Below are 13,053 nucleotides of genomic sequence, written 5' to 3' on the forward strand. Positions count from 1 at the left end.
TAGAAGACTAAGATGCCGGCTGGATTTGATCAAGCCAAACATCAGAAGGGACATAGAGAACCATCAATTTCAAGGCATGAATGAAAGGCCAACTAGAACCTTCTAGACAGGTCAACAAGTTTTGGCCCGGGACTACCGTACCGAGAAATGGCAGCCTGGAACTATTTGCACACGACTAGGACCGCTGATGTATACCGTGGACATTGGAGAAAGCATAATAAGGCGCCATGCTGACCAGATCATAGAGTCATCCGAAAAGGGACAACCCACACCACAACTCTATACGCCTAATGATGAAGCAGAGATACCCATAGTATCTACCTCCGATCCGGTGATACTGGAACCAGATGAACCCGACACTGGCATTCAAGCCGAATCGACCTGGCCAAAAGAACCTACTACACCACCGAAAACTACTACACCACCGAGGCGTTATCCGGACCGAGTCAGGAAGCCTCCAGAGAGACTGACTTATAATTGATTAACTGCAGCAAATGTGTAGATTATTGTTCTTGTAAACATTATTTAATTAATTAATGATTACTTAAAATGTTATGTATTAATTATCTAAAAGGGGAGGAATTGTAGTGTATGTACCTTTAAGAGCCCCTGTGTACTGTAATACCGGTAGTGACCACTCGGGTATATAAGCCTGTATAGTGTCTTGTATCTTTTAGTTCACCTCCAGACTTTGTTCAGTAAACACCTGTTAAACCAACTCCTGCATTCCGTGTCTCCATTAACACACGGATACAACACACCCCCTTTGGGGCGCTAACTTAGCTGAGGCGCTACTTTTAGTGCCCCGAAAAAATTAGTGCCCCCGCAGCCGAAATTCATCGGTAGCGCCCCAAGTGGGAAACGGGGTGCTACTGGAAGCGCCCCGCCTCCCTCTTGGGGTGCTGCGAGTGAATATTGTGGCGCTACATGCTGTAATGCCACACGCTGCGGCACATCACGCCGTGGTACTACAGGCCTTCCTACCCTTCTTAAAGGGGAGGGGTCTTGCGCAGTGCAACCCGGGGCCCAGCTGGGCCACTGGGGATCGGAGTGCCGGCAATAGAGCCCGGCACTCAAGAGAAGTGCCAGGCTCATGGAGCACAGCCGGCACTCTGTGGGGGGAGGGCTAGTCAGGAGGCCGGGGACGGCAACAGTGGCAGGTGCTGGCAGGCGGCTTGCAACAAAAATGGTCACCTGGCACCTCGTCTTTAATTAGCGCCGCCCCGGCTGCAGGTAGGCCCCCCTGACCCCGTTGGACATATTGTCCGGCAGTAAGTCGGGGGCGCTACCAAAGATCGCGGTCGGGGCGCAAGCGGGGTGCTGTGCACGGTGATTATGTCATCGCCGACGACGCAGCGCCGTGGGGCACTAACGGTTACCGTCGCCGCTCACCTCCCGCTGAATTTCGCGCTAGTTGCTTTGCGCCCTGTTAGCACCCTCTTAGGGCGCTAATGGGAGGCGCAAAGCAACCAAATTTTTAGGTCAATGTATATAACATTGGTAGTGGCGCGATAAGAAGGAGTGGAACCTGTCAGGTAGATTGCTCACCAGACCTGGGTTGGAGTAGGACGGGGCAGAATGCATAACAAAGAGAAGGAATGGGGAAAAATTCATCTCTTTTAATGGGCATGGTGCAGTGAAAGATCTGTACGATACCTCATCTTACGCATAATAAAACACATTTCATGAAATGAGTCACAAATTTAAAACCACCTACAATCCTCTAAATCCTTTCCAACCAAGCAAATCCATTTAAAATTTGGTTCTGTATATCCCCACAGTACTTCTTTTGTTTAATTTTCCACCAGAAAGGACCATGGGATAAGGTTGCTAAGTAACATCATGGAATATTTCCCTTAATAAAATATTGAAATATTGAGTATAAACTATTGATATGCTTTACTGTGCCCTTTCTGTAAATGATTTCAGATGCAAAGTGATGAAACAGCACACAATCTTGAAAGATCGAGTATTTTTATGGTGCTAATGTGACCTTTCAGAGGACAAAAAGCTGCTCAGTCATCATATATCTGGTGACCTACTTTTGCACAGTGTGACACAGAATTAGTATCAAGAGCCTGGAAATTACCTCAACAGTTACAGACAACAGACCGGCTGAAGAAACTCTTCCAACCAGGAAATTAATGGTTTCACCTAAATATTATGCTGTGAATATTAGCATATGACCTAACATATCTGTATAAAATTCCCTTGTTTACAGTTTAATGGAAAGCTTTCATTGAAAAATCAGGCACAGGAGTTTTATAAGACTGTACCATATGTTGTTACACTAATATTGGCAGGGTAATTTAAAAGTCTTTTCAGGTGGCCTCGGTCTAATTAAGTGTGATGAGTAGAGAAGAAACCTACCTTATATTGGAAATACCTGGGTAGTGCACACCAAGCAGCACGTAGAGAAAATACCTCTACTCCACCATATACTTATGGCAGTATTTTTACACATGCTATTAACCTTTCAACTGTGTTCTTGTGCTTTCCTTTTTTTTCTTCACTTTTATTGTTTTTTCTCTTCTTTATGCTTTCCTCCATTCTTCCACAACCAGGAAGACAGGCAGACCTGCTTCCACGCCCCTACAATGCTGCTCTTCAGCCAACCATTCTAAGGGCCACAAGACTGATCCACCAGAGACTTGGCACTTAATTTATCTTTCTCTATTGGCAAACATCTCACTAACCAATTTGACAGCACCATCAAACTAGGAATACATTGTATAGGGAACGGTGGATACAGATCCACAATCCACTTTTAGTCATTGCAAAGTTAACACTGTATTAACTTTTGCTGTGTGGGAAATGGAAAATGTCACACTGGCACAGTAAGGAGTGAGTGCTCTTCTAAGGTTAGGTTTGAGACATAGGGCTCGATTTTATTAACGGAGGTGGGTTGAGGGTGGGCCCGCTGCTCGGCAGCTTTTGGAATGCACCCGGCTGCCGCCTCCCAGCACTTCCGATTTTGGGTTGATTGGCCTCGTTGCGGCCGATGTGCGGGTCTCTCCAGGCAATTGCTTGGAGGATGTCAGTTTCTTGTGTCTGATGACGTGTTGTTTGTTTGAAAATTTAAAGGGGCCATGTCCCCTTTGCATACAATTGTCATTGGGATGGATTGGTGCTGTATTATCTTGAAAGGGGAGTTGACAACATCTGTTCTGAGCAAAATTTAATGAATGGTATTGCTGGTCATATTATTCCAAAAAGAGATTCATGATTTTTTTGATATATGACTTTATTATCTGACTATGAAATGAAAAAGATGTCAGATGTGTTCCAATCATTTGCTTAGTAATATTAATGCTTTATTCTCTTAAAGGCGCTGGGAGTTGCAGGAATGGCAGCCCCAAAAACTAAGGCTGCACCCAGGTTCAATGAGGGCTCTTGTTGAGGGAGTTAGAGGATGTCAGGGGCTCCTCTTCCCGGGAAACGAAAGGAGGACTCCTCCTCAGCAAACCAAGGCAGCTTAGCTGCAAATTGCTGAGGAGGTGAGCATGAGGTCTGTGTGCAGACACACTTGGGTTTAGTGTCGAAAAAGGTTTAATGATCTGCTGAGATCACCTGAAGTGTGGCTTCTGTGTTCTGGGAAATGGAAGTTCAAGAGTGAGGGCTCAGGGCGATTTCCATGTAGAATGTTGGTGGTGACACTGAGCGCAAACCACCGTTTATTGGACAGGTAATGCCTGGGGTTTGAAACTGTCGAACTTACATTCATCTCCATGTGCCAGCCACCTGTGGTTGAAGCATTAGCTTACGTGAATCTGGCATGGCTGAGTGCATCCCTTGCCTGACGGCCATCAATGTGGTCACCTGCTGCTGGATTGACCACATCCGGCCCCGCAAGGCATCACTCCCCGTCCTCCTCCTCCTCCTCTTCTTTGTCCTCTTCATCTTCCTCCAAGGAGGCTGTGTGCTGAGCCACTTGTTCATCCGGCAGCACTAAGCCGCGCTGCTCTTCCTCCGAATCTGATGACCAGGATGAGAGGATGTAAATGGTTCCCGTCCCGTTGTTATAGATTTCAGTTGAGGCAAGAAGCTTGCCAGCGCACACTCAACGTGGCCTGAAATTATTCCCAATCAGTTCAAACAGCAGATGTGTGTCAGCTTGACCAGTCACAAGGTCAGTAGATTTGCAAAATCTTATCCCAAACCTCCAACAGCAAAGTTGTTGTAATTGAATGCCAGCCATATAACAGGAGTGCTTTTAAAGTTCTGCACCAATAGTGACTACAGATCATATCCTCCACCAACTCGTCTCCTTGCAGCTGGACTGTTTCTGACAAGACAGGAAACAGGAGCCAGAGGCACGAAAATGGGAAACCTCTATCAAAATAGGATTATCAAGGCAGTTAACAGGCTCTCAACTGCCTTAACTACCTGTCCCACCGGTTGGAGTCGGGTCAGTTTGGGAGCGGCTGAACAGACACTCATGAAAATCGCCTGGGGGCAGGATGTAGGTGGGTTGGGTGTCTGAAGCCATTTTTTCCAATTTTCGCAGCTGACCCACCTCCAAACCCGCCTCCTCAGGGCTATTAAAATTGAGTCCATAGTGTTGAAGTAGAGTAGATCCCAGAACAGACCCCAGTGAAATTCTACTTCACACTTGCTCCAAAACTTTGGGTCTACAGGAAGAGTTCTAGGTAAGATAAATGGAGAAGCAGAGCAAGAAAATAAAAGCTAAAGTTGTACAGTAATATAAAGAAGAATTATTTTAATAGATATAAGAATTGGGATGGATACAAGTGTGAATTGAGGATAATTAATACTAAAAGGAACAATAGTGTATGTCCCAGCTGTAATGCACATCACAGACCAATAAAACTCCTAATACAGCAGATATTAAAATAATTTCCCCTATAGACCCCTATTTCCATCTCTGTAACATCGCCTGCCTCTGCCTTATCTCACTCTCACTGTCACTCAAATGTTAACCATGCCTTTTCCACCTCCAGATTCAATTAGTCCTTGCTGGCCTCTGGAGTTCTACCCTTCATAAATCAGAACCCATTAAAAATTCTGTCATCTGCATTCTATCCCATACTAATCCTATTCCCTTATTATTCCTGTGCTTGTCAGTTGTTCCTTGTCCATCTGCACATCATTTTTAATATCCTTGTCCTCAGCTACATATATCTCCATGGCCTCACCCCTCCCTATCTCTGCAAATTCATTCAGTCCTATTTTCCTTTGCATCGCCCATCTCTTAATTTCACTTTTGGCTACAAAGCCTTCAGTCTTTTCATCTCCACACTGTGGAACTTTTTAAGCCCCTCCATCTGCTACCTCTTCTTCAAAAACCTCCTCAAAGCCTACCTCTTTGATCTGGTTTTCAGTCACCCTCCTTAATCCTTCTTCCTCCAATTCTCAGTCACCAGTTTTTTTCCACCTCTGTGAAACACTTTATTACTTTAAAGTGCTACATAAGTGTACCTGTTGTGACAGGCCTCTGCCTATATCAGGTAGCTGGATGACCCAAATAAATATTAAAACTAAAGCCAGCATGCAACCAGTTTTTTGCAAACTGGTGTGAACTTGTCTGTGCCGTGAGTTCTTGATCAACCATTAGCACTTTGCAGAGGTGAAAAATTAAAAGCTGCGATGAAAATTAAAAGCTGAGATGGAGTTCTATCACCTTATGTGTTAATAAGCTGATTCCAAATACACTATTAGTAATTACATTGTGCTGAGAGTTTCTATGTTAAAATGAACAATGTATTCCCTTTTACCTCCAGATGTATTTTTCAGTGTTATTACAGGGAAGTGCTGCACAAGAGCAGGTGAACAAATTAACATTAATGACCATGCATTTATTTCCTGGACTGTGCATTTCACAAATTGGTTTCAATGTGTAGAAAGCAATGTGTCTAATGTAACTCACAGTACAGAATGTCAGGCAGTAAATTAAAGGAAAGGTTTGAGATTAGCACGGGTAGATCTAAAAGGCCACTTAGTCAGAGATGATAATAGTTGCCCTGGAAACAATAGATGTTGTAGGTTCACTTAATTCAGCTAAAGCACCAGGCAGATAAAAAAAAGAGAACTAGCTTAAATGGGTAGTGTTGCTGTTTTGCTAAGTGCTTTACCATGTGACTACATGGCAGGGGTACAATGATACGGCAGTCTGGTGACATCATCACCTTGCCAATTCTGTTTAGGAGCAGAAATACATTATTAATTTGGGTTAAAATGAAAATAATAGGAAAGCCACTCTCAAATGTTTCTACTGCAGCAGCTATAGTCTGTCAGCTGTGGTGTCAACATGCCTTGCCATTGGTTGGTTTCACAGCTGATTTCTCACAGCAGACTCTTTCTGGAACCGAGCCTGCCTGAAAATTCAATTCTACAGCAACTTTTGAAAACAAAGGGAAATTGTAATATTCTGGAGCTAGAAATGCATTTGTTTAAATTTTATGTCGTATTGTGATCTTGGGAGGGGAGGTCATAAAGGTCTAGAGTGAGCCTGCAAATCATTTTATACTAAAAATAGTCAGATTTGCATTGTTGTAGGCAATGTACTGCTAAATAAAAGTAATATGCAGTTTATACATTAAAAAAAATACAATGCACAGCTGAAAGATTTTCATAACCTGCATAATAACAAACATATCAATGCACAGACAAAGACAAACAGAACTGATAAAAGAGATGTGGAAATGTAAACCATCATCAAGCTGAGGCTGCCGAAGGTGATTAAACCAAGAGCATGTTTCTGTCAAGTTGACAAAGAAGAGATAATGGAAAGGGTACATATAGATTGGTGTTGAAGAGACATGGATGATCATTTTCATCTGCATACATGTGCTGATAAATAGGAAGTGGGGGCGGGGCGAGGCAGACAATTAAAAAATAATCCTACTGCCTACTGGCCACGTTAGACCCACCTGACTCGACTTATGAGTGGGCCTTGAAATGGGCGTCAGCACTCCTGTCCAAAACAGGCAAAAGTCTTATTTAAATTGGTTGTAGGACCCCCAACACAGTTTTCAGGTACCAATGGGCAGAACGTGCGTTATGCATGTTTTGATCACTGGTACCGGATGTAGAGCGGACAAACCAGTGGTCCTTAAAGGGACCGCTGTAGGCCGCTTTAAAAACGGGGTGAAAACCTTGATGCCACTGTTTTTTTGGGGGCTAGAAAATGCATGAACCATCCTCCTGACCACAAATAAATCTTCCCATCCACTACTTGCTGCTCAGTGGGCCCCCAACCTTGGGATTGCTTCCCCCCCTCATTTTAAGGTTTAAGGGGGGTTAATTTGGACAGGGCCCAAAAAAGGGCGCGGGGATCCTGATGCAGGATTAACCCATGCCCATTGCTTCCGATGCAGGCAGCACACAAACTTTGTGCTGCCTGCTAATTTACATGATTGCAGCCTGCAGCCAGCACTAAGCACTGTTGAGTGGCTGCACGCCTGAGCAGGGGCACGAAATTGTGAAAGGCTAGCATCACTTTAAGCTTGCCTGCACTAATTAAAGCCAGCCTGCACCTCTTAAAAGGGAGATGCATTGTGGCTGGAGTAGGTGCTGGAAATCATTTTGGAAGACATAATGGGGAGAAATTCATTTGGGGCGCTGATTTTTAAAGTTTGGAAAATTAGCGGCAGGCGCTAATGTTTCCAAACTTTTAATAAAGTTGTTTTTGCGCTCCAGGAAGGAAGTGGAGCACTAAATCAAGCGCCCCACTTCCTTCTTGGAGTGCAATCAGTAGCAGGCGGGGCGGAGACTTCAGCAGCGCTGCACACTAGGCCGTGCAGTGCTCCCACGTTCAAAGGCTCCTTCCCTCCCTTAAAGGGATGGACCATCGCTGCAGGCTGTGCAATAGAAAAATTACCTACATGGACCACCAAGGCTGCCGTGATTCCGCGCGATCAGCCCGACACTCAAGCAGTGTGCCAGGCTGATCGATCGCGGGCAGGATCCCGCAAAGAAAATGGGAACAAGGATGGTAAGTTATTTTTTTACTTACCTTGGCCACCTCGCCTTTAATCATCAGCCCCCGAAGCGGCCGGCCACCCGATGCACGCCTCTTGTAGTTGTCGGTGTTTCGACCGGTGCTGCTGCAGGGAACGGAAATCAATTTCAGGTCTGGGGCGCTACTGGGGCGATGCACATGGCAATGACGTCACAATCTCTGGGCAAAGGAGATCGGGGTGCAACGCCATAGCGCCACCGCAAAACTCCCGCCCAATATGGTGGGAGTCGATGTCAGCACCGCGCCCGGTCGCAAAGCCATTTGCGCCACATTAGCACTCCCGGGGATGCTAACAGGAGGTGCAAAGGCATCCAATTTCACCCCCTCTGACCTGGAAGATGACATAACAATAGCACAACGGGGAAAGAGCAGGCTCCAAGATTTTCCGTGCTGCACTGCAGGCCTTGGTGGAGGATGTGGAGAGGAGGAGAGATGTGCTCAATCCAAAGTGGGCCAGGAGGACCTCCAGGTGAAGTTTGCAAAGGCAGTGAGACCAGGTAGCCGTGCTGGTCAATGCCAGGAGTCAAGCCCCGAACACCTGGATGCAGTACCGCAAAAAGTTCAAGGACCTCACATGAGTAGTGTAGGTCAGTGAATGTATCTTCAAATGCCATATCCCACCAACTGCACCGATAGCCTCAGCCACTGCTCAATGCACCACACCCCCATCACTCACCTACCAATAATCTCTATTAATCAGGACTCATACCTAACATTCTTAGCTTCATCTCACCTTCACACACTTAGCAAGCCTCACACCTACGTGTCACAGCTTGCACACACTGCCAGCTATTCAACCATTACAGCCACATCACCCAAACACATTGCACCACACTCACTGACACAAATCCCACTCTCTTACAGAACAAGGTGGCGCATAAGCGGAGGCAGCAGCAGCTAAGCATTGGGGGACAGGCACGGCTGCATGCCCTTCCCCCCACGGTGCTCGCCATCATTGGAGCGGCCATTTCTAAGGCCGTGGCCAGCGGCAGGGCTGAAACAATAGATGATGGTATCCTCATACCTAATCCTCCTCCTCACATCGCACTTCCCCCTCATCCCACAATCTCTTCTGATTTACAAGCTGCAGATGGTGTAAGCATGCATCTCTTGCTTACCCCCCCCTCCCCTGACTACAACCCTACCCTTGTGCCTGTCTCCTTTCAGATACCCAAGAACTGCCACTTGTCCAGGCAGTGGTGGAAGAGCAACAGGTGGAAGAGCAGGAAGACAGTGATGAAGAAGAAACATCGTCACTTGTATAATTTAGAGGATAGTTTAGATGCGGGATCTGCACGTGGTGAGATATTGGGAGTGAGTGGCCTTCAGCCAGGGCAGGGATAAGGGTAGTTTAGGTGACAGCATGCCAGAAGGCACGGTGCACGGAGCACAAACCTGCTGTCCTCTCTCAGAATGACAGTATTTGTCCTCCCACCACTGCCACTCTGCCAGTGCCCTTGCTGCTGCCCGTCAGCCAGCCAGCCCAGACGGCTGCTGCACATGCTGAGGTTGTGCAGTCCGAAGCTGGGCCTTCTATGGGTCATCCTCCAAGGCTATCTGCAGTCTCCCCCACTGAAAGTCAGCAGCCTTCCACCAGCCATGCTGCAGCCACTGGGGTAGCACTGCATAAGAGCACTAGGACAGGCAAAGGCACATGGAAGACAGGCACTAAGGGAAGGCACAAGGATGATTAGTTGACTTTGACTGAAATATTGGAATGTTTTGATTTATAAATTTGGTTTGGAATGTTTATTTTGTGTTGGGTTTTATTTTTGTATTGTGGCCAAGCGGATGCTGTGATGGTCAGTAACAGTTGGTGAATGGGGAACTGAGGTTGCGTTTACTGGTATCGCAGTCAGATGAGTTGTTCACTGATAGGTAGGAGAATTGCTTCCTGAACACCCTGGGTGGATATGGCTGCCTGCTGAAAGCACTTTTCCCCTCCTCCCTCTTCCAACAGCTTGCCCTGCTCTGTGTCGCCTCTGCTCATTCTCCCAGTCATGCTGTAGGCCAAGTGGAATACCTACTACTGCACCCATGTCTAGGAGCATGTCCAGAAGCCATCAAGTTGGCACAAAGTCCTTCAGCACCTGCCACAGCACTCCCTGTAAACCTTAGCAAATTTAAAGAACTCTAGAAAGCATCAAACACTAGTACAATCGCAGCAACAACCAATAGAAATCAATCAGCAAGTAACCTATAAATAGTTGAAGATCCCTTTAAATAGCGCTGGTGGGGGGTCCTTCCTGCTGCTGAATGCGTGTTCAGCTGTGTTAGCTGGAGCATTGAGCTCCAACATTGCAGCGCCGGCATCAAATCAGCCTTACACGCTGATTGAGGTCATAATTTGCCTACACTGCATACTTCCGGCAGACGTCCTTACCAGTATGGCATCTGCTGCAACTCGCACCAGAAGTGCGCGCACGCACGTGGACACAATTTTGGATCTCTAAAGGCACTCATAGCGCCCTTTCTGAATTTTGCACCCAAGGTCTGGCTTGGCTCCACAGAGGAGCTGTTGGATTTCACCTCTCCCCCCATGATTGGCAAGGAGCCTGTCAGTGGCTTGTTGAGCGCTTGCTGCTCACCAAACAGATTTAAGGCAGAAAATGTTGCAGCCTCGCGCTGGCACCATCAAGCAGGCCGTGCGATCGCTCCATCCACTGCCCACTTGATGTGCGCTATGACTGTAAAGCATCTTCATGATGTGGTTTTATGAAATTAGTTTGTCCATTGTTAGAAGCTGTTAACCCATTTATTTTAACACATTCTTCTGCTGATATCACACAGTATGATTTCACCTAATTGGAGAGTAGATCAGGCATGTAAGAAGTGAAATTATAAATAAGGGATATGAACCAAGACAAAATGGCTCTGCCGATCTGAGTGCGGCAAGTAATGTCACGTGCAGAACAATATGAAGTCCACCAAGGAAGTAACAAAACAAACTCAGCTTAAGACAAAACAAACACAGCTTAAGACAAAACAAACTCAGCTTAAGACAAAACAAACTCAGTTTAAGGCACAAACTATAATTAAGTTGGTATTGAAAGTATATAAGTGGACAAGGGAATTGTTGCTAAGGGAATGTGATTGGGTGAAGACATTTGTGTGTAATATTTTGCCTATCCGGCTCATAAAATGTATAAAAGGAGTTTCACTACCACTGTGATGGCGAGAAGAGGGTTACTAGACTGTGGAGTCTTGAAACTCTTCTCCTGAAGCACTTCGTATAATAAACTGTGTGTTTTTACCTTATACAGAAGAGAGTGAATTCATTTACACTTACAATTGGCGTAGTCGGCAGGATGCTCTGGGGCCGAGGTCTGCTCCGCACCGGTGAATACGGGTGTGAGTCAAATTTTTGACCACCCATAAACTGAGTCGCCCGGAAGAGGGGTGGAACCAATGGTACCGGAGCATCAAGAATCAAAGGATCTGTGATAGGTAAGGAGACACAGTTTGGTGTAAAGTGTGAAGTATGAGTTGATAAGACCTAATGTGGTAGCGATAAATGTCGAGGAGGAATGGATAATTTTCTGACCGATCGACAGAGGACAAGGTAGAGCCAACATCTCGTTCATCTAGCCTGAGCCGGAATTAAGAGGGCGATTGGGCCCCAGGTAATGTCCAGGATCAAGTAGATGTAGAGATTGAGCTTGGTCTCTAAGAGATCGTGATGTCAGAAGGATTGTGACTAACAAACCCTTGAAATCCCTAATAGGCATCAAGAACCCGCGTAGAGGAACTCAGCATTGGTAAGACTGTAAGTTGGACTACATAATGGCGTCGGGGAAAGAAATAGAATGGGGACCAGCAGGGTCCCTTACTAGGTTCTATGCAGATGACCGGAAGGGTTTAGTTGATAAGATGAGAAAGGAGGGGTGGGACCCGCGCCAGAATCCGAAAGCCCAAAGAGAATGGTGGGAAGGACAAAAACAGAAAAAGGGAAAGAAGGCGGGGTTGATACTAGTTCACCAGTTAGTTGCATTAACGAATAAGGTACAGAGACTTCACACTAGACTTGCAAGTAAAAACGAGAGGATCCAGGAATTAGAGAGTCAATTAATGGGGAGGGGATGATTCAGTCACCACAAGGATGAAAAGTCCGAGTATTGGAACGAAAAACAGGTGCACCTTTGCGCCCCTGTAGGAATACAGGGTTCCGAATCTAAAGACGAAAAACCACCTCCTTACGCCCCGGCGGCATCAGCACTGCCGGTAGAAGATAGTGATAGTGAGGATGAAACTACAAAACAGGGGACAAAGATAGTACCCCTCAAGAGAGGAGGGACGCTAGTGGCCCCCACGACAAAATACCAGGCCTTTAGTCCTCTGGAGAAGCAAACAATACTAAAAGATTTGGGGACATTAAAGCCCTGTTGTACTAATATGGAATTTTGGAGGGAACTTGAGGAAATGTGGGACATCCACGACCTACATCCCCGGGCTATGCATCAATTGGTCAGAGCCAAATGTCCTGCGGACAAATGGAGAGATGTAGGAGGGCCTGGAGGCCAGGGAGGATTCCGAAGTGGACAGTGGGCATTAATTAACCTAAATGCAGATAGGGCGAATCAAAGGGTTGCTTACGACCCCTTCAAAATGGCAGTCCAGGCGGCCCTGGGAGGATCCTCACCAAACTGGGGACGTATAATGATGATAAAACAGCGAAAGGGGGAAAGCAGTAGCGACTATGGGGAACGATTATTTGTTGCCTATCAGGAATCATCGGGACAGGCCAATCCCCAAATGGCGGATGGGGCATTTATACAAATGTTTAAGGATGGATTATCCTCGTCCCACCAAGCAATATTAAAGATGGGAGTAGTGGCCGCTAACACTTATGATGCGGTAGTACAATGGGCTTGTCAAGTAGACGCAAAGGAAGCAGAACGGCTGCCTGTTATTAAACAAGAAAGGATAGTCTGTGCCGCTATGTCCTCGAACTAAGCAACCAATTAAAAGAAATGCGACAACAAATTAGAGATAAGCAGGCTGTGGCAGATGACAAAACAAGTCTGCTCGAGTTTCCGGCTGTCCCTCCCGCGGGAAGTCAAGTCATGGTAAAA

At 46.2% G+C, this 13,053-nt stretch overlaps 1 protein-coding gene across 3 annotated transcripts in view; it reads right to left on the reverse strand.

Moving 5' to 3' along the window:
* Positions 1 to 13,053, reverse strand: part of LOC147123368 (ras-related protein Rab-3C) — a 390,864-nt gene that overhangs the window by 22,588 nt on the left and 355,223 nt on the right. The window lies entirely within an intron of this gene.

Source organism: Somniosus microcephalus, chromosome 2 (genome assembly GCF_052327205.1).
Source record: "Somniosus microcephalus isolate GS21.2 chromosome 2, FLI_Smic_1.0, whole genome shotgun sequence".
Classification (NCBI taxonomy): domain Eukaryota; kingdom Metazoa; phylum Chordata; class Chondrichthyes; order Squaliformes; family Somniosidae; genus Somniosus; species Somniosus microcephalus.